Below are 23,388 nucleotides of genomic sequence, written 5' to 3' on the forward strand. Positions count from 1 at the left end.
ATATATTTATATTATGTAGTGTATAGACAAACTCCACTGCAACTTTCTCCTTCACCCCCTCTGGGTGCAGCTGTCGGGTGGGTCAGTCATGTTTTTGTTTTTTGCTTGCCATGCTCTGAAGGAGTTACTACATAACTAAGGTGGGGAAAAGATAGAAAGTGCTATCTCAAGTAAAAAATTTTGTGTATCGGGGGCCGATAAGTTTATAGAAGGAGGCGGGATTTATATTTTAAAAACACAACGGGAGGAAATTCTGACTCACTAAGCAGCATCTGCTATTTAACAGGTCTGCGCGATTAAGCCACGAACGTGAATTTCAGCAGCACAGATTGTAGCAACAATATACACAATATACACAATGTAGCAAGTGGCAGTGTTCTCACTGCTGCGGTTGCGGTTAGCGATGACCGCAACCGCGCTGCATGCAGTGGTTTGCCGGCGACGAGCGTTCCGCGATTAGCAATCGTGATTAGCGCGGAAAGCACGCTAATCGCGATCGCTCCAAAACCGCCGCAGTGTCCAGTGATTTTTCTGCGTTAATCGCGGGAAAATCACTCCCGCAAAACAATGGGAAACAATGATTAAGGACCAGTAGGTCCGAAACATGTCAGCTAGTGATATGTGTTGACTCTTTTGGATACGTTCATAAATAAAGATATTGGATTTTAGGAGTATTATGCGGACTTTCTTCGTTCTAAGTGTGTCCTAGGACTGGCTGTCCTGGTCCGGCACTGCCCTGCGTGGAGTGAGCGGTCTTCTATAGGGATGGTCGGAAATGCCAACTTCCGATTCCGCGGTAAATCCGCATTCCGCCATTGCCAAATACCGATTCCGCTTTCCGCTACCAATTTCCACATTCCAATGCGGAATTTCCGCATTCCAATGCGGAATTTCCGCCGGAAATCGCGGAAATTCCGCCCGACTTTAACATCGATTTTCTCAAAAACTATAAGGTCTTTTTGAAAACTTTTTTTGCATCTTGTTCAGGAGATTCTGTTTATTAAACCCTGAAAATTTGGTGTTTCTAGGTCTTACGGGGGCTTTGCTATTAACCGCTAAAGTCGGCGGATTTTTCCTGTAATGTAAATGCAGAAAATAGGCAGATGCAGATTTCTGCATTTTACATTACAGTAAACATCCGCCGACTTAGCGGTTAATAGCAAAGCCCCCGTAAGTCCTAGAAACACCAAATTTTTAGGGTTTATTAAGCAGAATCTCCTGAACAAGATGCAAAAAACAGTTTTCAAAAAGACGTTATAGTTTTTGAGAAAATCGATGTTAAAGTCGGGCGGAATTTCCGCAATTTCTGGCGGAAATCCGCCTAACGCAATTGCATTACCGATTTCCGCATTCCGATGCGGAAATGCAATTTCCGATCGGAATTTCGGAAATTGCATTTCCGTGGAATCCGAATGAGCATCCCTAGTCTTCTACCTTCCTTTCCACTCTGGTACTTAACTCATGTATGCAGGGTGAGAGTTAGAAAAGAGGACAGAGAGGGAATAAGAGATATTTCCATAAAAGTAACTTCAGCAATATCCTGAGCCAAAAAACACCCCGCAGAAAGTAAAGACCAGCACCACCCAGATGTATTATTGCCCTTTAATAATAAAAAGACACTACAAACATCATGCGACTTTTCGGAGGAAGCTCCTCCTTTCTCAAGCTTATGTCCGTGTCTAAAATCACATAACATTCACACTAGGCCTTATAAAGTAACAAGACATGGACATGGACCAATCACATTGCATTGCTGCCTATGGCGACCAATCGCCAAAAAACACAGGCAACCATAAAACATGTAGGCGAAAAAGGATGCTGTTATTAGAGGGAGAGGGGTCTGTAAAGGGGAATGGGGGGTTAGAGGGGAAAGGGGCTCTGACTGGGGGGTGCATTTTTAGAGTTTTCCATAGGCACTTTATTACTCAGATACGCCACTGAGTCTATCTCTATTGCGCCCTTGGGGGAGGTGCTGGAAGTGGGAGGGCCTGGAGGGAGTTCAAGAGTTTGACTGCAGAGGGGAAAAAAGGAGTTCTTATGTCTTGAAGTTTTAGTGGAGATGGTCCTGACCCTGCAGCCTGATGGTAGCTGACTAAAGAAGCAGTGGCCTGGGTGTGGGGGGTCATTTGCAATCCTCATTCCTTATCCTTGGGCACTAGGAATGAGTTAATGTTCGGTAGGGTAGGTCAGAGGGCTGGTGCTCAAAACCACTCCACTAAATCCATACGTACCACCACAGATAGACAAGAGAGAGATGGGAGAGATCAGCTGTATAGATGCTTATCTGACCCCCTTCCGATGTGTATATTGTGCTTCACATTGATCCAAGCAAGTGCAGAAGAATGACTTGCAGTATCTCAGTATCTACAGAGCAGGTTTAGAGATAAATCTGCAGAGGCCCTGTAGTGACATATAGCAGAATGCAGTAAAGAGGCTGTGTAGTGACATATAGCAGAATGCAGTAAAGAGGCCCTGTAGTGACATATAGCAGAATGCAGTAAAGAGGCCCTGTAGTGACATATAGCAGAATGCAGTAAAGAGGCCCTGTAGTGACATATAGCAGAATGCAGTAAAGAGGCCCTGTAGTGACATATAGCAGAATGCAGTAAAGAGGCCCCGTAGTGACATATAGCAGAATGCAGTAAAGAGGCCCTGTAGTGACATATAGCAGAATGCAGTAAAGAGGCCCTGTAGTGACATATAGCAGAATGCAGTAAAGCGGCCCTGTAGTGACATATAGTAGAATGCAGTAAAGAGGCCCCGTAGTGACATATAGTAGAATACAGTAAAGAGGCCCCGTAGTGACATATAGTAGAATGCAGTAAAGAGGCCCTGTAGTGACATATAGTAGAATGCAGTAAAGAGGCCCTGTAGTGACATATAGTAGAATGCAGTAAAGAGGCCCCGTAGTGACATATAGTAGAATGCAGTAAAGAGGCCCCGTAGTGACATATAGCAGAATGCAGTAAAGAGGCCCTGTAGTGACATATAGCAGAATGCAGTAAAGAGGCCCTGTAGTGACATATAGCAGAATGCAGTAAAGAGGCCCCGTAGTGACATATAGTAGAATGCAGTAAAGAGGCCCCGTAGTGACATATAGTAGAATGCAGTAAAGAGGCCCCGTAGTGACATATAGCAGAATGCAGTAAAGAGGCCCTGTAGTGACATATAGCAGAATGCAGTAAAGAGGCCCTGTAGTGACATATAGCAGAATGCAGTAAAGAGGCCCTGTAGTGACATATAGCAGAATGCAGTAAAGAGGCCCTGTAGTGACATATAGAAGAATGCAGTAAAGAGGACATGTAGTGACATATAGCAGAATGCAGTAAGGAGGCCGTGTAGTGACATATAGCAGAATGCAGTAAAGAGGCCCTGTAGTGACATATAGTATAATGCAGTAAATTATTCAGGATACCCACTTTTATGGTAATTATCCTGGTTACAGCATCAGAAAGAAATCCTATATTATACATTGCCTTATATTGGTATGTAGCTCCACCCTGCCAGTTATGCTTAGTCTAGGACAGGGGTCAGGAACCTTTTTGGCTGAGAGAACCATAAACGCCACATATTTTAAAATGTAGTTCCGTGAGAGCCATACGATATGTTTCAAACTGGGACAGTAGGGCTCACGTTCCTGTTGCCATGGTGATGTGAATACAGTTGAGTGGAAGTGTCAGACACGTTCTTTAGCTTCTCTTGGGTTTCAGCAACATCAGCAATTCCCCAGACAGGAGAAATACAGACTAACAGCTTGTACAATTAGCTAGCTGACTTGGGGGATTATTCACTTTGTAGGACGAGATCCCCGCATTTTGGCCCAATATCCTGCCTGTCAAGTGATAGACAGCCTATTGGGCCAATCAAAGTGTGGGGATCTTGTCCTACAAAGTCACTGGACCTGAAAGGACCCAGAGTGGGAGAAATTGGAGCGGCTGTTAGTTTTGGGATAGTGCGAGTAAATTAGTAGTGCTACAGCAGTAGTTTGCCGACTTTGAAAATGTGACTTGCGCTGCCACACTAAGTTGCGCTGCTTGAGCAGTGTAGCTTAGTGAACCAACCCCTACTGATTTGTCTGTGAGCCACATGTAGCCATCAAAATAGCCACATCTGGTTCCCGAGCCATAGGTTCCCTACCCCTAGTCTAGGGTGTTTACCTATGCAGCATTCTCCTCCTACAGCATTCTGGGAGACAGGTATATTTTGTACTGCTTTTGGAATTCTTAGAAACAAACATTCTGCAGAGATGCACCTGACAGGATTAAATATGTTGCCACCAGGGATACATTTCAGAAAGTAAATCAGGGAGAGGAAAGATTTTACTATGGGCAAACACTGACTAAATAACCTATGCATGTATATTGCAAAAAATAAAAAAAACAAAATAAACTGTTTTATTCATTATGCTATTTCTACTCCAGTTCCTCTTTAACATTGGTGCAAACTTTACAACATATACTTCGGAGAGTTTTTTTTTTCCTTCCTCCCTCCACAGCAAGATTACAGTTCACTTAAAGTGAACCCAAACTAAAAATACAAGATTTCAGAAATAAAATCTATTTTCTAAATTATGATAATAAATAGCAGCCTTTTTTCAGCTGCATAATGACAAATATAAAATATTTTACATTTATTGGAGGAACACCGCCCTTCCTTTCATATTGCCGGGACAGAATTCGGCAAACTGGTGGAGTAGATGGTGTCCAGCAAAGGAGGAATTGCTAATGGCTGCCACCTGTATAACCCGTGTTATGAAAAGAGAAGGGTGAAAAGCATGCACTGAAATGCTTATAGGCTTGAAAGAGTGTTTATTTATCTTTGTATGTGTCAGAGCGGTGCAACTAAATACTTTGAATTAAAAAAATATTTGGTTTGGGCCCGCTTTAAAGGACAACTGAAGTGAGAGAGACATGGAGGCTGCCATATTGATTTCCTTTTAAGTAATGCAGAAGTGTCTGAATCACACACCTGAAACAAACCTGAAACAAGCATGCAGCTAATCTTGTCAGATCTGACCAAAATGTCAGAAACCCCTGATCTGCCGCATGCTTGTTCAGGGGCTATGGCTAAAGTATCAGAGTCAGAGTATCATCAGGACAGCCAGGCAACTGGTATTGCTTAAAAGGAAGTAAATATGGCAGCCTCCGTAACCCTCTCACTTCAGTAGTCCTTTAAAGGGAACCTGAAGTGAGAGGTATATGAAGGCTGCCATATGTATTTCTTTTTAAACAATGCTAGTCGCCTGGCAGTCCTGCTGATCTCTTTGGCATCAGTAGTGTCTGAATCACACACATGAAACAAGCATGCAGCAAATGCAGTCAGACTTCAGTCAGAGACACCTGATCTGCATGCTTGTTCAGGGTCTATGGCTCAAAGCATTGATGGCAGAGGATCATCAGGACAGCCAGGCAACTGGTATTGCTTAAAAAGAAAATAAATATGGCAGCCTCCATAACCCTCTCACTTCAGTAGTCCTTTAAAGGGAACCTGAAGTGTGAGGTATATGAAGGCTGCCATATGTATTTCTTTTTAAACAATGCTAGTCGCCTGGCAGCCCTGCTGATCTCTTTGGCATCAGTAGTGTCTGAATCACACACCTGAAACAAGCATGCAGCGAATCCAGTCAGACTTCAGTCAGAAACACCTGATCTGCTGCATGCTTATTCAGGGTCTATGGCTCAAAGCATTGACAGCAGATGATCAGCAGGGCAGCCAGGCAACTGGTATTGCTTAAAATTAAATAAATATGACAGCCTCCATATCCCTCTCACTTTAGATTTCCTTTAAACAAAACATAACAAACATGAAACAGAGAAGGGAAACGTGTGACCTTGGAATGTCCTTCATTGATCCCCTCTTCGTTTGTCTTGATTATTCTTTAATAAATGCCCCCGCTTAATGACAGCGGTGTGGCATGTAAAGGGTAAACCTCACTGCGAGGAAACGATTTGCGTGCATGTATGATCTCCGATCCTCAACGTGATGGCAAACAGCAGAACGCTCTCATGTTTAAAAGATATCTCAGCCTGCATGAGCAGAGCTGCTAAATCATATCACTGCCTGGGCACTGGGGAATAAGGGGGGGGGGGGGGGGGGAGGAGAGCCCCCCTGGGCCCACACCACGCTCTCTCTCCATCCTGCGCTGCCTGCCTGGGCACTGGGGAATAAGGGGGGGGGGGGAGGAGCCCCCCTGGGCCCACACCACGCTCTCTCTCCATCCTGCGCTGCCTGCCTGGGCACTGGGGGATGGGGGGGGGGGAGGAGCCCCCCTGGGCCCACACCACACTCTCTCTCCATCCCGCGCTGCCTGCCTGGGCACTGGGGAATAGGGGGGCAGGAGAAATCCCCCTGGGCCCGCACACTGCTCTCTTCATCTCACGCTGACTGCAGGGGGCAACGGACCTCATTACGGGGCAACTCCGACCGGCATGAAAGAGGGTCTGGCCTAACTCCTGCCTCCCCCGCTGTGATCTAAATCACCACTTACAACGGGGAAAAGAAATAATCTTATTCACAATGGATGATAGTTATAGCGAGGCATGACTTTTGTTAAAAAATTGCTGTGACGTAGATCGCTGTTACGCAAGTCCTCTCGTAACTAAGAGCTTCTATCAGATAGCAAGAAAATAGTGCATTTAAAGGGTATGTTAAAGTGTACCTGAGATGATGGGAAGTAAAAGTTTAATACATACCTGGGGCTTCCTCCAGCTCCGTCCGAGCAGATCACTCCCACGCCGCCGTCCTACACCTTCCGGATCCTCCCATAGCTGCCCCGGTTTCTTCTGCCAGTCGGTGCAGGCGCAGTGCAGCCATGCACCCTCCCCGTCTCGCTCCCGCAGCTGCACATGCGCTGTAGTAATGCACAGGCATAGAACGCTCCCGGCGACGGGAGCGGGGCAGGTGCGCATGGCCGCGACACGCATGCGCAGTACGCCCAACTGGCCGCAGAGAACGGGGCTGCTACCGGATAATCCAGCAGGCTTTGGACGGCGGCGTGGGAGTGATCTGCTGGGGGGGGGGGCGTGCTGGAGGAAGCCCCAGGTGTGAACAAAACTTTTACTTACCGTCGTCTCAGGTTTCCTTTAAGTGGAAATTTTCCCCCAGTTTAACTTACCCAGGGCTTCCTCTTGCCCCCTGTAGTCGTTCTGGTCTTTCACCTTCGATCTGCTCTCAGCCATGATGCAGCAGTTGTAGCCCTCAGGAAGCTGGCGAACTCAGCCAGTTGCCGGCAACTGCGCATGCGCCTCCTCGATAGTGCTGCCATGGCTTGGAGTGTTCAGGGCAAGCACAGGACACTCCCAGCCAACGCTGGTACAAAGCGAGCAGCTGACAGACAGTGAATTTGCCTTTTATAGCAAATGTAACATGTTTAGCCTTGTGACCAGAAGAAGCTCAGAGGGGGGCTTTCCCAGCAGCTCCAGAGCCCCCCCCCCCTCCCCCCAAGGAGGTTTGGGGCAGCTCGGCAGATAGAGGAGAGAGGACCAGAAGTAGCCAGCCCAGTGAGAGAGTCACTCACCTCTCCGCTCACTTCCAGTGCCGAAGCTTCCTCTTCCCCTCTAGCATCAGCTGCCATTGTGTGTCTGTCTCTGCAGCCGGTGTTTCCTAGTAAGTGATTCGGCAATAACATGTCGGTGAGTCAGGTTATAGGAAACAGATTAGATTATACCTCAAATACACATGAATGCCTAGATTAACCACTTCAGGACCAAATTAATTTTCACATATCAGCACTGCTCCCATTCATTCACCAATAACTTTATTACTACTAATCACACCTAAATGATCTATATATTGTTTTTTTCAGGACAAATTAGGCTTTTACTGTGTGATAATTTTGTTTAGTAATTACCTTATTTTCAATGCATTTTAAAGGGAAAAGTAGAGAAAAAAAATGAAAAAAAAACACTATTTCTCCATTTACATCCATTATAGTTTTACAATAAACAGTGCTAACTATAAGTTAAACGCACTAAGTTTGCTTACTCATCCTGGTTACAACAACATTTAGATTATGTCCCTAGCACAATGTATGGTGACAATATTGTATTTGGAAATAAAGTTGTCTTTTTTCTGTTTTTTGCTTTTGTTTTCTCATTGTACACTATTGATGATTATAAGACCTTATTTGCAAAAATAATAGTAATATACCCTCATGGCATACATATTTAAAAAGCCAAGTTTCTAAGGTAACAATATATGTTGTTTCTTTCATATTCTGTCACTTCGTTTTCATTTTACAGGTCTTTCATTTTGGTACAAGATATGTAAAAATGTAATTGCCTTTGATTCAGTTTGTGACTAAAAAAGAATACACAAGACATGGGCCTCAACCCTAAAACTTTATCAACGCTATTCTACTACTTATCAGGGTTAAAATGTTACCACATATGTCTATTGTAGTTTTGCTAAAACTTTCCCAAATTTAATCAGAATTTAGAAAACGACTGTTTTATGTTGGATTAAGTTTGTCCGTACCTATTTTTTATGTGACGTGTGTCCAAGCTTTAAGACACACCAAGATGTATTCTACAACTCGTCACGGTTAAAATGCCACATGTGCCTCATTTAGTAACAAACTGTTGGTGTACTCTCCACAAATACACTGGATGTTTATAAATGTCCAGTTATCATTAAAGGGACTCCGAGCTCATCTAAAAAATAAAAGTTGTACTCACCTGGGGCTGACGTCACACGCCGGCCGCCTCGCGTCATCATGGCAGCCGACGTGGCAGTACCGCGCATGCGCTCTTTAATCGCGCATGCGCAGTACTTTCACGCCGGCTGCCGCGATGAGGCGAGGCGGCCGGCGTGTGACGTCAGCCGCGTCATACGCGGAAGGAGCAGCCCGACACTCGGCCGAGTGTCGCCCGGGCTGCGGCCGGTCAGCCATTCCGGAGCGGGGAGTTCGAGAGGAGCCAGGACGCCGTTGTGGGACCTCCCGACCAGCACTGGGCTGGAAAAAGCCCCGGGTGAGTACAACTTTTATTTTTTAGATGAGCTCGGAGTCCCTTTAAGTGGGTAATATACGCCGGCTAGAAATATAGCTGAGGAGACGAGATGCTGAGGTTTTGACCGCAGATTCGTTTCACTATCGGCAAGGTAGAAAGAAGCAGTTTAGTTATAGTATACGCTGCAGTATTATTGGCATAGTACGCTTATTTTTACTCTATGCATCTTTAACAGAGCGTCTCGCAGAATAGATCCATTAGGCTACATATATATATATATATATATATATATATATATATATCCTCTTTCAGTCAATAGCTTTCCAGTTACAAGAGCCTGCGTATAGAATGTAAACCGTAAACTGAGCCTTTCCAAGGTCAAATGAAAAGTCGCAGCATTTTTATCTGGATGATCGCAGCCTCCTAGCAAAATTCGGCCTAAGCAGAAAGCTATTTAATTGATTTTCGCTAGCTGCGAGATGGTCTGAAGCATAACAGGTGCAATTTTGCCTTCCAAAAATGGAATCCATTTGCAAATCTTCAGCTCTACTAAGCAGGAGGTGCCCCCCTCCCCATCATGCATCAAGAGGTGACCCCCACCAGGATAAGTATCCTGGTTTCAGCATCAGAAAAATGTCCTATACCTATATATTTCTGTATACTGGTACATAGCCCCGCCCTCTGAGTGAGACGTACCCTAGGCTGTTTAACCATTTCAGGACCACAGGCTTTACCCCCCCCCCCCCTAAAGACCAGGCCATTTTTCACAAAAATGGCCACTGCAGCTTAAAGGCCTCGCTGCAGGACCACACAACTCAGCACACAAGTTATTCCCCTCCCCCCTCCTTTTCTCCCCACCACCAGAGCTTTCTGTTGGTGGGAAAAGATCACCCCCCCCCCAGATGTTTGTTTATTTTTATAGAAATATATATGTCTTTATTTTTTATTAAATTGTGCTGTTTTCTTTTATTATTTTCATTCCCCTCCCTCCCCCCGTCTGCCTATCACAGCGATCGGCTGTGATAGGCTTCAGCTTATCATTGTCGATCAGTCCTGTGTCCCCCAGAGGGACAGCCGTGTCCCCAGTACAGCGCTGCTGTAGATCGCAGTGCTGTACTAACTAAATAGATGCAGGAGATCTAACTAAATAGATCTCCTGCAAAACCCAGCCCCAGGACTTGATGCCAATTGGCGTTAGGCGTTCCCGGGGCTACCGCCACAATCACACCCATTGGCTTGATGTGGTCGTTATGTAGTTAATATGCGGAATTATCCCCTCCCCACAAAACATACTGGGAGACCAGAGATCTTGGATACTGGCTTTAGAACTCCCAGTAAGTGCAAAGACACATTGCAGAGCGCTGTGTAATCCATTTTTTTTGTTTTTAAAAACACGCTCCCCTTGACTTGCATTACAACTGCAGTAAAATCGAGGCAACATTTTTTTTAAAAAATCGCATTTGCAGCAAATTTGGCTTGATTTTACGGCAATTGTCAAGTCAGTGGGGGTGTATTTTTAGCAGAGAGGAAGTCTTGAGTTCAGGTTTGCTTGAGGGCTTATTCACAGTGGAAACTCTTAGGGCTCGTTTCCACTAGTGTTGGGCCGAACAGTTCGCCTGGCGAACCTCTCTGGGCCTCTTACTACTTCCGGGTCGCAATGACCCGGAGTAGTACGCCTGCGCTGCCCGGCGGAGCGCGTCCTAGATCGCGCTCCTGTTGCCGGGCACTCTCTGCGCATGAGCGTGACGTCACTCATGACATCACGCACATGCGCAGAGAGTGCCCGGCAACGGGAGCGCAATCTAGGACGCGCTCCGCCGGGCAGCGCAGGCGTACTACTCCGGGTCATTGCGACCCGGAAGTAGTAAGAGGCCCATGGATTTAGAGATGCTCGCCGGCGAACGGTTCGGGAACCGTTCGCCACATCTCTAGCCGTCACTGAGCGGGATCGCAGGCGAATCCCATGAGCCATGCCATGCACGGCTATAGGAATCGCAGCCTCCGCAGCGAATTCTGTAGCTAGTACCGGCCGAATCGCTACTTCAGGCGATTCGCCGGTGGCGCCAATCTCCCCATGGCAGAGTTTCCCCGTGCGATTCATGTGCGGGGAAACTCTGCGGAATCGTGGCAGTTTCCCCGATAGTGGAAACGGGCCCTTATACCGCAGCTTACCGCACTGCAATGCTAATCCTATGGGACGCTCACAGTGCGACGTTAGCATCGCATTGTAACATGTAGCGTTATTGGTAACGCACTGCTGCAATGCCTTACCTCTAAACACACACATTAACGGGTAAAGGGAAGCATACTTTTGATTGTCTGTATTCTTTACTGTACCTACTTAATGCGACAGCAATGCAGCATTAATGTGCGCTACCTCCTTTTTTTTTTTTGCGTTATGTTGTAATGCTGCATTGTGACTTTAACATCGTATCACAACGCAACTTCCCACTGTGAACGTAGCCTTAAAGAGGAACTCCAGTGAAAATAATGTAATTCAAAATTGCTTCATTTTTACAATAATTATGTATAAATGACTAAGTCAGTGTTTGCCCATTGTAAAATCTTTCCTCTCCCTGATTTACATTCTGACATTTATCACATGGTGACATTTTTACTGCTGGCAGGTGATGTCACTGGAAGGAGATGCTGCTTGCTTTTTTGGCAGTTGGAAACAGCTGTTATTTCCCACAATGCAACAAGGCTCACAGACAGGAAACTGTCAGGACCATGGTCCTGACATCACACTGTGGGAGGGGTTTCACCACAATATCAGCCATACAGAGCCCCCTAATGATTTGTTTGTGAAAAGGAAAAGATTTCTCATGGGAAAGGGGGTATCAGCTACTGATTGGGATGAAGTTCAATTCTTGGTTACGGTTTCTCTTTAACCTCCTTGGCGGTTAATTTTTTTTTTTGCAAATGGGCAAAAACAATCGTTTTTTTTAATTTTTTTTGTTTTGTTTCATGTAAAGCTACCAGAGTGGTAACTACATGAAACACCACTAGAGGGCGCATGTGGCCCTCTAGTGCGATCGTCGCCGGCATCAATAGCAAACAGGGGAGCGCGTATATAACGCGTTCCCCTGTTTGGCTTCTCCTGTCGCCATGGCGACGATCGGCATGACGTCATGGACGTCAGCCGACGTCCTGACGTCCTGCGCACTCGATCCAGCCCATAGCGCTGCCCGGAAGTCATTGGTCCGGGCAGCGCAGGGCTCTGGCAGGGGGGGGGGCCCTCTTTCGCCGCTGCGTGCGGGCGATCGCCGCAGAGCGGCGGCGATCGAGCTGTGCGCGCGGCTAGCAAAGTGCTGGCTGCGCGCACAGCACTTTGAATGGGGCGAATCACCCCAGCAGGCCCTGAGAAATCCTCCTGCGCGGCATAGCCCGAGCTCAGCTCGGGCTTACCGCCAGGGAGGTTAAGTCTCAAGACTTCATTTGCACTTTGATTTACAATTAAGCTGTTAGAAAGGAGTTAAGATGATGTCCGCTGGTGACTCGGTTGGTTACGCAACATGAACGGACGGACTGTCACTGCTCTGTCACCTGCTGTCACCTTCAGTGGCCGCCATTAGCCGTCAGCGCGTGCCTCTTCCATCATTACAAGCCGGCGTCGATGAAAGATTTAGCACCCTGTAAGATGTCATTCTGAAAACCGCTGCCACACAAATCCCGCAGTTAGATAACCGTACTGAGTCATCACCCCAGTCAGCGACAGGGAACCTGTTCTTGCGTAAAGAAAATGAACGTCGAGTCCTTGAAACAAAGATGTACCCGGCCGTACTCTGCTGCCGACAGCAAAAACTTGCTCTAAAGTTCACCGAGGGGTAAAGAAACGAAAAACAGGATGAAACTCTGCTATACAGTCCTGGCCAAAAGTTTTGACTTTTAGATCTATGTTTCAGTTGTTTATGTGATGTACTGAAATATAATTATAAGCACTTCATACGTTTCAAAGGCTTTTATTGACAATTACATACCTCCCAACTTTTTGAGATGAGAAAGAGGGACACTTAAGCCACACCCATGCCACACCCCACCACGCCCCCTAGTCATGCATACCATAAAGATTTCATAAGAAAAATATGTTGTTGTATCATTCAAACCACACTGGTCCTTTCTATCCTGGTTCATTTTCCTTCATAGTAACAATTTAAAATTAGTAATATATCAATTTAAAAGGATGGGAATAAAGTTTAGAGTCAATCAAATACAATTTTTTAGTAGAGAAATATATATATATTTACATAGAAAGAGGGACAAACGAGGAGGAAAGAGAGACAGGGCTCCCAAAGAGGGACTGGTACTCCGAAAGAGGGACAGTTGGTAGCTATACAATTACATGAGATTCATGCAAAGAGTCAGTATTTGCAGTGTTGGCCCTTCTTTTTCAGGACCTCTGCAATTCGACTGGGCATGCTCTCAATCAACTTCTGGGCCAAATCCTGACTGATAGCAATCCATTCTTTCATAATCACTTCTTTGAGTTTCTCAGAATTAGTTGGTTTTTGTTTGTCCACCCGCCTCTTGAGGAATGACCACAAGTTCTCAATGGGATTAAGATCTGGGGAGTTTCCAGGCCATGGAGCCAAAATTTCAAAGTTTTTGTCTCCAAGCCACTTAGTTATCACTTTTGCCTAATGACACGGTGCTCCATCGTGCTGGAAAATGCATTGTTCTTCACCAAACTGTTGTTGGATTGTTGGAAGAAGTTGCTATGTGAAGGGGTTTTGGTAGCATTCTTTATTCGTGGCTGTGTTTTTGGCAAAATTGTGAGCGAGCCCACTCCCTTGGATGAGAAGCAACCCCACACATGAATGGTCTCAGGATGCGTTACTGTTGGCATGACACAGGACTGATGGTAGCGCTCACCTTTTCTTCTCCTTAAAAGCCTTTTTCCAGATGCCCCAAACAATCGGAAAGGGCCTTCAACGGAGAATATGACTTTGCCCCTAATCAGTGGTGGCTCCAGGATTTTTTGGGGGGTTGGGGAGTGCTATGCAGGTGCTGGACCGACTTCAGGGGTAGCTGATGACCCGGCAAAAAAAAATGGACGCGGCCATGACCTGATGAGGGAGGAGCTAACTGTAATTTAAAAGTGCAATGCAAAGACAGTGGGCCCAAGTTTTGGTGACCCTTTCCCCAGAAAATTCACATAATTGTGCAGGTTTTCTCAAGAAAATACACGTAATGTGAGCAGATTTGCCCAGAAAATACGTTCAATCATGTGGCATATTTGGCCAGAAAACACGTTCAATCATGTGGCAAATTTAACCAGAAAACACATTCAATCATGTCGGCAGATTTGACAAGAAAACACGTTCAATCAGGTTGGCAGATTTGATTAGAAAACCCGTTCAATCATGTGGCAGGTTTGACCAGAAAACACGTTCAATCATGTCGGCAAATTTGACCAGAAAACACGTTCAATCATGTCGGCAAATTTGACCAGAAAAAACGTTCAATCATGTGGTAGATTTGAACAGAAAACACTTCAATCATGTCGGCAGATTTGCCCAGAAAATAGGTTCAATCATGTGGCAGATTTGCCCAGAAAATAGGTTCAATCATGTGGCAGATTTGCCCAGAAAACACGTTCAATCATGTCGGCAGATTTGACCAGAAAACACGTTCAATCATGTCGGCAGATTTGACCAGAAAACACGTTCAATCATGTGGCAGATTTGACCAGAAAACACGTTCAATCATGTCGGCAGATTTGACCAGAAAACACGTTCAATCATGTCGGCAGATTTGACCAGAAAACACGTTCAATCATGTCGGCAGATTTGACCAGAAAACACGTTCAATCATGTGGCAGATTTGACCAGAAAACACGTTCAATCATGTGGCAGATTTGACCAGAAAACACGTTCAATCATGTCGGCAGATTTGACCAGAAAACACGTTCAATCATGTGGGAGATTTGACCAGAAAACACGTTCAATCATGTGGCAGATTTGACCAGAAAACACGTTCAATCATGTCGGCAGATTTGACCAGAAAACACGTTCAATCATGTGGCAGATTTGACCAGAAAACACGTTCAATCATGTGGCAGACTTGCCCAGAAAACACGTTCAATCGTGTGGCAGATTTGACCAGAAAACACGTTCAATCATGTCGGCAGATTTGACCAGAAAACACATTCAATCATGTGGCAGACTTGCCCAGAAAACACGTTCAATTGTGTGGCAGATTTGACCAGAAAACACTTCAATCATGTGGCAGATTTTCCCAAAAAATACACCTATGTTATTAAATAAAAAAAAACAATTTACTCACCTGCAGAAGACCTCCTGTCCCGGCCTCCATCAGGCACGCAGCTCCCATGATCCTCTACCAGCCAGCAACTGAAACTCCCACGCTGAGAGCAGGGCTACGAGAAAATGGCGCCCGAAGCCCTGCACTGCCCACTCGAAGTTTCCAGAGCAGGGCTTCGGACGCCATTTTACCGTAGCCCTGCTCTGCTGCTGTCGGAGCTGCGCTATGAGCTGCGGGCTGCTGCCGGTGAACTCTAGATGCCGAAAGTCAGTTCACGCTGGGGGTGCTTTAGGGGTGCTTGAACAATTTTAGGGGGTGCTTCAGCACCCCAAAGCACCCCCCTGGCGCCGCCACTACCCCTAATGTTTTTGGGGGAGAGAAGTGTCTTCTATGCTGCCCTTCTTGACACCAGGCCATCTTCTAAAAGTCTTCGCCTCACTGTGTGTGCAGATGCGCTCACACCTGCCTGCTGCCATTCCTGAGCAACCTTTGCGCTGGTTGCACTCCAATCACGCAGCTGAATCCTCTTTAGGAGACGATCCTGGCGCTTGCTGGACTTTCTTGGACACCCCTTGAACCCCTTTCCTTAGTAGCCACAATATTCTTGCCTGTGAAGCAATTTTTATGCAATGCAATTAGATGGCTGCATGCGTTTCTTTGCTGGTCACCATGGTTAACAATGGAAGATCAATGATTTCAAGCATCACCCTCCTTTTAACGTGTCAAGTCTGCCATTCTAACCCAATCAGCCTGACCTAATGATCTCCAGCCTTGTGCTCGTCAGCATTCTCTCCTGAGTTAACAAGACGATTACTGAAATGATCTCAGCAGGTCTTTTAGGCCTCCTTTCCACGGACTGTTGAGCTGTGTGCTCAGCAAGCAGTTACCAGGCAGCAGTGAGCAGTTATCAGGCAGCAGTGAGCAATTACTAGGCAGCAGTGAGCAGTTGTGAGAGTTTGGATTTCACTGCCTATCAACAGTCTGTAGCAAGGAGGCCTTAAAGGGAAGGTTCAGGGACTGTTTAAAAAAAATAAAAATCCGCAATCACTTACCTGGGGCTTCCTCCAGCCCGTGGCAGGCAGGAGGTGCCCTCGGCGCCGCTCCGCAGGCTGCCGGTGGTCTCCGGTGGCCGACCCGACCTGGCCAGGTCGGACTCCTTCCGCGTTTCAAAATGCGCCTCACGGCGGCGCACTGACGTCATCGAGCGTCCTCCGGGCTTTACTGCGCAGGCTCAGAACTACTGAGCCTGCGCAGTAAAGCCCGGAGGACGTCCGATGACGTCAGCGCGCCGCCGTGAGGCGCATTTTGTAACGCGGAAGGAGCCTGACCTGGCCGCCGGCCTGGCCAGGTCGGGTCGGCCACCGGAGACCACCGGCAGCCTGCGGAGCGGCGCCGAGGGCACCTCCTGCCTGCCACGGGCTGGAGGAAGCCCCAGGTAAGTGGATGCGGATTTTTATTTTTTTTTAAACAGTCCCTGAACCTTCCCTTTAATGACAGCAGTGAAATGCAGTGGAAAGGTTTTTTTTGGGATTCAGTTAATTTTCATGGCATAGAAGGACTATGCAATTCATCTGAACACTCTTCATAACATTCTGGAGTATATGCAAATTGCTATTATAAAAACTTAACCACCAACTTTTCTAATTTCCAATATTTTTGACAGTCTCAAAACTTTTGGCCAGGACTATAGCTATAGACTGTATATAGAAAGGTTTTGGTGTTTTGCATAGTAGGTCCGCACCCCCGGAACACCTAGGTGGCAAACAGAGAGAGGCCAGGAGCCCAATGGGGCAGTACCGCTAGTTTAACCACCCTGGCGTTCTGATTAAATCGCCAGGGTGGCTGCGGGAGGGTTTTTTTTAAATAAAAAAAAAACTATTTCATGCAGCCAACTGAAAGTTGGCTGCATGAAAGCCCACTAGAGGGCGCTCCGGAGGCGATCTTCCGATCGCCTCCGGCGCCCAGAATAAACAAGGAAGGCCGCAATGAGCGGCCTTCCTTGTTTTGCTTATATCGTCGCCATAGCGACGAGCGGAGTGACGTCATCGACGTCAGCCGACGTCGTGACGTCAGCCGCCTCCGATCCAGCCCTTAGCGCTGGCCGGAACTTTTTGTTCCGGCTGCGCAGGGCTCAGGCGGCTAGGGGGGCCCTCTTTCGCCGCTGCTCGCGGCGAATCGCCGCAGAGCGGCGGCGATCAGGCAGCACACGCGGCTGGCAAAGTGCCGGCTGCGTGTGCTGCTTTTTATTTCATCAAAATCGGCCCAGCAGGGCCTGAGCGGCAGCCGCTGGCGGTGTTGGACGAGCTGAGCTCGTCCAGACCGCTCAGCTGGTTAACTTCCCTAGCGTTAACGGGAAACTTCAGCCTAAACATACTTTCATTAAGTTACATTAGTTATGTTAATTAAAATAGATAGGTAATATAATCTCTTACCCACCCTGTTTTAAAAGAACAGGCAAATGTTTGTGATTTCATGGAGGCTGCCATCTTTTTCATGGGGACAGCCATCTTTTTGGTTGGAAGGAGGTGACAGGGAGCATGAGACACAGTTCCAACTGTCCTGTGTCCTGATCACCTCTCCCAGCTATGCGCACTAGGCTTCACATCTCAAAATTAAACATTAAAAAAGCAAATTTGCACCAAAACAGCAGAAGGAGAACAACAACATCAGAAATCCCATCATGCTTTGCACAGCATCAGGGGAAAAATGCCTGGGCAGTTTTCTTCTGTGCAGCTAAAAATGAGGTTCGGGTAAAAGTTCTGATGCTGTGAAACTGTTAAAGAATCATCAAGCCTCTCCAGTGCTGCTGAGTAGATTTTTAGTCTGGAGGTTCACTTTAAGGACGAGCATGACTCATCCTAAAAAAAATAGCTACTATAGGTAAGGACGAGTCAGGCTCGTCCAGTAATTACAATTTCTCACCTGCGGCGGTGCTGGCATGTGGTATCTCTCGCTGGCACCTCACAGCTTCCCTGCGCGCATTTTTCCCATCTTCTTCTCCGCGATCCTCGGCAGGGATCTCCTCTTCTTCCTCCTTTGTCACTTCCTGTCCCTCGGCAATCACGTCCCCCGCTGTGACCCTCTGATGACATTGTGTGCGCCCCCTGGTGTCGGGCGTACGCAACATCACATCACATCCAGCGGCACATTTTTTCGTATTGGATTCAATACAAACATCTGTATTGGATCCAATATAAAAAATTCTAAGTGTGCGTACATCACAGTTGAGAATTAGTAATCCCATTTCAGTACCGCCTGAAAGTTGTGCAATGAAACGTAAGGAGCGATCCATGAAAACACACCAGTATCAGCACAGATTTATCAATGCAATACAGTGAATCAGAGTGCACACCTCTTTGTGTTAAGGAGAGTCTCTCTGAGGGCTCAGACACACTATAAGCACCACAATCGCGCTATTGCATACCCGTAAAAACATACACAATCGCGATTTTTAAAAAGCGCTAATCAATCACAAGCGCTCAAAAAAGCACTTATAGGCCTAGTGCACACCAGAGCGGTTCGGCTGCGGTTTGCGATCCGCTTGCGGGTGCGGATCCGCTAGGGTAATGTATTTCAATGGGCTGGTGCACACCAGAGCGGGAGGCGTTTTGCAGAAACGTATACTCCCGGGCTGCTGCAGATTTTGGAATGCGGATGCGTTTCTGCCTCCAATGTAAAGTATAGGAAAACCGCAAACCGCTCTGAAAAACGGCACTTCAGAGCGGTTTGCCAGGCGGTTTTTGTTACAGTAGCTGTTCAGTAACAGCTTTACTGTAACAATACATGAAATCTACTACACCAAAAACGCTTCGCAAAACCGCAAAATGCTAGCTGAAACGCTACAGAAAAATAAGAAAAAGCATTTCAAAATCTGCTAGCATTTTGCGGATCTGCTAGCGGGTTTTGGTGTGCACCAGGCCATAGTGTGTCTGAGCCCTTAAAGTGGACCTGAACTCTTGCACGGGACAGAAGGAAAACCTACAGAAATGCACCCTGTATGTATTTACAGAGTTTAGCCTCTCTAATTCCCCCTCACCGGTGACTAATCTCCACTGTAATTTCATCTCTCAGCTGTGTCAGCTCAAGAATCTCCTCTGCCACAGCAGAGCAGCTAATTTGTAAACACAGGATATTAACATGTGTGCTTCTATGAAAGCAGGAAGTAGACACACTGCAGATTTATTGCAAGATTTGTATCGGTTGTAACAAAGTTGTTTTTTTTCCTTTAAAGGACAACTGTAATGAGAGGGATATGGAGGTGGCCATGTTTGTTTCCTTTTAAACAATACCAGTTGCCTGGCAGTCCTGCTGATCCTCTGCCTCTAATACATTTAGCCATAGACCCTAAACAAGCATGGCCTAGGTGGCCTTGGCCTAAATCCGGCCCTGGCAGAAGTGACATCAGTATTTAGCCTCAAACTGTGGGCAAAAGACATGATTCCCTGAACATAAAATTCACTGAAATCAAAACGTGGAACGTGTAAGTAGATCAAGTATTTATCTACTTACTGTATATATGGTTTTTCCCCCCTGGCATAGTATGGCTAATCCTCCTGCTTTAAAAGAAATATATATGGCAGCCTCCACATACCTCTCACTACAGTTGTCCTTTATTATGCTGTTGCGTATCTTTTAGAGCAGAGAGGAAGTTCAGGACCACTTTAACTGGAGGCAGCTGAGTTGAGAGTGTTTGTTGTAGGCTTCTGTGGGTGGAGCTGCTTCTGCTCGGATTGCATCATCCTGCTTTTCAGACTGTTATGGGGCTGGGCACAGACTTTTCATTGAGAAGGCTGCCATGACAGTTAGTGGTTCCTGACCAGGTACATGTAAAGTGATTTTCTACTTTTTTTTTTTTACTTTGGGTAAGGGCTGAGACAACCTAGAAATCGCCAAATGTATTTATGTAAGCGCTTTGCAGGCGATTGCAACTGCAATTTTCCGGCGATTAAGGTAGCGATTTGTTAAGTGTCAGCGATTTCATAGCGCGTGCGAATCTCAATTTGATTAGTGCATTAAAATGCACTGTGCTTCTGGGTAGTTCCAACATTTATAATGTATTTGCGCTTTGCCCGTACTCCTATGCTGTGCATTGAAGCAAAAGCGCTCACAAATTGTTGCATGTCCTGCAATTGCGATTTTGAAAATTGCAATCTCTCTAGTAAGCTCATTTCCATACACTTTCATTAGAAAAGCGTTTTTCATCAGGGCTGAAAAATGCAGCCACGGATACGTTTCCGGACCTAGTGTGGACTAGCTCTAACAGTGGAAGTGGCTGACCCCTCGACAGAGAGCGATTAATTCTAGCCACAAGTACAAGTTGTTGATGACACAACAACCAGCAGAGCACAAAACATCAGTGCTGATAACTTCCTTGTTTTACAAGCGATGATTTCTTTTTTGTCTGTTTGTTTTGGTTGTTTACTTGTTTTTCCATGCAAGTGCACTTTTCTCCTCCTACATTTTTACTGTTCAGAAAATCCCGGCATTCATTATTATCATTTTCCTTTATTTAGCGGCCAACACATCGTATACAGTGCCGTGCATTAACAAAGGGAAGCAAATTACAAACTTGAGACCAGTAATGCTGCCATTATCTCTATTGTTATTTCATAAACTTGTCATAATTGGTTGGATGGGGACTCTGTGGTCCTGCGAGATGGTAAGAAGCGTATGGCAAGCATTAATCATGCATCTCAGCATTCCCGGAATGCTGATTATAAGTTGTCTCATGTGGACTGGTTACCGGATCGTGGGCAAGTTTAGCCGTTTACCCGGGATGACGCTATTTTAGGTTTATGAATGATCGATGTGTATATGTTACGGCCAGAACCCGAAGTGTGGCCACTTCTAGTTCTGGCCGGCCACTTCGGGTTCTGGCCGGCCAATGCGCAAAGTGGCCGCAGCGCAGCGGCCAATGTTAGAAATGGAATGTTTCCTTTTAATATTAATGTAGTTTTCCTGGCCGTCTCTGGCCAAATGTAGCAAAAAAAAACTATTCGTTCATTGAATGAAATGAAGCCGCCCGGCTTCTGCTCCGCCTCCTCTCCTCCGCCCCTGCCTCTCTCTCTCTTCTTCCGGCAGCCGGCGGGGACACGCGTGTCCCCGAGAGTCGTTCGTGGCGCCAGGAAAGCAGAGCGGGGAGGCTGCAGACATTGCTTCTGCCAGCCCCCGCTCTGCAGGGATGAACGACAGGATTGCCTGCCGCGACGAACGACTCTGGAGGGGACACGCATGTCCCCCGCTGCCAGTGTCGGGGAGAAGAGAGGCAGGGGCGGAGGAGAGGAGGCGGAGCAGAAGCCGGGCGGCTTCATCTCATTCAATGAACGAACTGTTTTTTTTTTTGCTACATTTGGCCGGAGACGGCCAGGAAAACTACATTAATATTAAAAGGAAACATTCCATTTCTAACATTGGCCGCTGAGCTGCGGCCACTTCGCGCATTGGCCGGCCAGAACCCGAAGTGGCCGGCCAGAACTAGAAGTGGCCACACTTCGGGTTCTGGCCGTAACATATACAAGATCTGCGAGAGGATTTGGGCACCAGCAGTAAATGGACAATTTGGCGTCACCATAGGCACTAAAGTGAATAAGCAGTAAGCAGGTGCTCAAGCAGAAATGTGGGCACCCTGTAAAATGTATTGTTAACATCATAGTTCATCACTTTGTACAGCGGGAGACATGGCAGCGCTTTCAAACATACCTGAATGATCTATCTGCATGGATGTGCAGAGCTCCAGGAACTGGACTATATTACACACCTAACACTCAAAACAGGCAAAGGAGGGTGTTAGCTTCACTAAATAATGTGTGCACAGATTATTACCTAATAGTCTTCCCCACGGCAATGATGGACCCTCTCGAGGAAGGCCTAACACTAGTCTAGCAATAAAAACATAATATTCCTTGTGCTGCTAATCATAAATAGTAGCAAGCAGGCAGACAAATGACAGCGCTCAAGGCTGCACCTGAAGTGCAAACTAACAGAGGCATGCAGAGCCCTACTGGGGCAAAATACATGCCTTGATTGCAAAACAGATGCACAATTCTGTACTCATTTTAATCTAAAATTTTGAATGTAGATTTGAAGCAATGAATGCAGCTAGCCACTAGTATACTTACCTTCAGTGGGGCTCTGCATGCCTCTGTTAGTTTGCATTTCAGATGCAGCCTTGAGCGCTGTCATTTGTCTGTCTGCCTGCTTGATGAAATAGTTTATCGTCTATGTAGTAACTCTGATGTTTTCTGTTTTTTGTGTGTGGACATGAGGTAACGCTTTTACGCGTCATGAAGGGGGTTTAAGGTGCATCCGAAGTGAAAATGAACTGATGAGATAAACAATTGTATCTGTCCTCCTCTTCCTAAAAATGACTTTTTTTTTCAAGTGTTTAATGGCTGTAATTCCTTATCGGTGAGGGTTACGCTGTAGTCTGACCCAGTCCTGGCCCAGACAGAAACTGTCACTTGCCATACCTGATATTTAACTCTTTCAGGCAGACAAAGAAAAAAATGAACACAGCATAGTTATTTGTGTGCTAGGCACTGTACATACACATGTCTATCTCATCATGTCACTTGTCATTAGACTTCAGGAAGGGGGTTTGCACCGGGGGAGGCCTCACACCTAAGACTAGGGGATTGCTGTGTTACTGTGAGAAAACGCGGAAAAGCCGCCACGTGCGCTGAAAGCAAGGCGGCTGATTCCGCGTCCAACGCGGCGGTTTGCACGCGTAGGCACGCGTCTGGTAATGTGGCAGAACGCAGAAAAGCCGCCGCATGCTCTGATGGCAAAGCGGCTGTTTCCGCGTCCAAGGTGACGGTTTGTGCGCAGCAGCGTGCCTTTGGAGTGGCTGGGTCTGTTAATCCACATAGATGGATGAAGAGCTACGCGCGCGCTGGCCAGAAGTCAGGACCTTTATACCAGCAGGGGAAGTGTCAGCTGATCAGGACGATCAGCTGATTCCTGCTGGACTCATGATTGGCTGAGTGGCTCGGGCGGGGCAGCAGAGTTCAGCTACTATATATTCTGCTTGCTTGTCAGTTGCTGGTTGTCTGCCATTGCGAACACTTACGTGGAAGCATACAGACCTTAGTCAGATCCTACAGTGTGTTTGAACCAGGTGGACCTGGGAATTCACACTGAGCCAGATTACTTTGTACTATTGTTATTTGTTAGACTA

At 46.5% G+C, this 23,388-nt stretch overlaps 1 protein-coding gene across 3 annotated transcripts in view; it reads right to left on the reverse strand.

The window, feature by feature from the left end:
- Positions 1-23,388, reverse strand: part of LOC137561761 (ankyrin repeat and sterile alpha motif domain-containing protein 1B-like) — a 211,988-nt gene that overhangs the window by 163,372 nt on the left and 25,228 nt on the right. The window contains exon 1 of one of the 3 annotated variants that reach the window (XM_068273112.1): positions 7,517-7,538. The exons of the other annotated variants lie outside the window; for them this stretch is intronic. The gene's annotated coding sequence lies outside the window, so the exon portion shown is untranslated. Of the gene's footprint in view, positions 1-7,516; positions 7,539-23,388 lie in introns of those variants that run through there. 3 annotated transcript variants of the gene reach the window in all.

The sequence above is a fragment of the Hyperolius riggenbachi genome, chromosome 3 (genome assembly GCF_040937935.1).
Source record: "Hyperolius riggenbachi isolate aHypRig1 chromosome 3, aHypRig1.pri, whole genome shotgun sequence".
Lineage (NCBI taxonomy): Eukaryota > Metazoa > Chordata > Amphibia > Anura > Hyperoliidae > Hyperolius > Hyperolius riggenbachi.